The sequence below is a fragment of the Triticum dicoccoides genome, chromosome 7B (genome assembly GCF_002162155.2).
Source record: "Triticum dicoccoides isolate Atlit2015 ecotype Zavitan chromosome 7B, WEW_v2.0, whole genome shotgun sequence".
Taxonomy (NCBI): Eukaryota; Viridiplantae; Streptophyta; class Magnoliopsida; order Poales; family Poaceae; genus Triticum; species Triticum dicoccoides.
Window position 1 is genome coordinate 83,908,056 of NC_041393.1, and position 1,305 is coordinate 83,909,360.

Consider the following 1,305-nt stretch of genomic DNA (forward strand, 5'->3'; position numbering starts at 1 on the left):
GCCGGCTCATAGACAATGTGTCCGGCTCGGTGACTATCTTTACATGCCTTACAATACAAGTCTTACATATATGGCGGTTTACCCCTACGGGCCTTAAGTCGCCTTTGGGCCTTGGGCCCTTGCTTGTGAACTGCCATCTTTAATATCCACGCGGGCTTCATATCAAGAATCCTCATAGGTATAACCCGGTCTCCTGGGTGGGTCATACCTAATAGTTATATCCCCAACACCATGGATGAAGAATACAATGCCTTGATGAAAAATCGCACATGGCGTCTTGTTCCTCCATCTAAAGGCAATAATATTCTTGACTGCAAATGGGTTTATCCTATCAAGAGACGGGCAGATGGATCCATTGATAGGTACAAAGCTTGTCTCCTTGCTAAAGGATTTAAGCAACACTATGGGTTAGACTGTGAGGACACTTTCAGTCCGGTCGTTAAAGCTGCCACTATTCGCCTTGTTCTCGCCATTGCCGTCTCTCGTGGATGGTGTCTTCGTCAGCTTGATGTGCAGAACGCGTTTCTTCATGGTGTTCTGGAAGAGGAAGTGTATCTTTGTCAGCCCCCAGGGTATGAAAGCACATCCACACCACATTAAGTTTGCAAGCTTGATAAAGCTCTCCACGGTCTTAAGCAGGCTCCTCGCGCATGGTACTCACGCTTAAGCATCAAATTGCAACGACTTGGCTTTACCCCTTCCAAATCTGATACATCATTATTTATTTTTCATAAAGGCGGTATCACCATTTTTGTTCTTGTCTAGATGATATTATTGTTACAAGCTCCTCACAAGATGCAATTCAAGCTCTTCTTTGTGATTTGCGGTCTGACTTTGCTCTTAAGGACTTGGGTGACCTACACTTTTTCCTGGGTATAGAAGTAAGGCGGCGAGATAATGAGCTACTTCTTACCCAAAGTAAGTATGCAAAAGAACTACTTGCACGAGTAAATATGGCAATGCGCAAAGCATGCCCAACTCCTCTCTCTACCATGGAAAGATTGTCCGCTCATGAAGGAGAATCTCTTAACGCAGAAGACTCCACTAGATATAGAAGTATAGTTGGTGGTCTCCAATACTTGACTCTTACACGACTTGACATCGCATTTGCAGTGAACAAAGTATGTCAATATTTGCAAGCTCCCAATGTTACTCATTGGCTTGTCGTCAAGAGAATTCTACGATATATTAATGGAACCATTGAACTTGTATTAACATTCAAGAAATCCTCTTCTCTATTTGTAAGTGATTTTTCTGATGCAGATTGAGCAGGTTGTGCAGATGACAGAAGGTCAACAGGGGGGG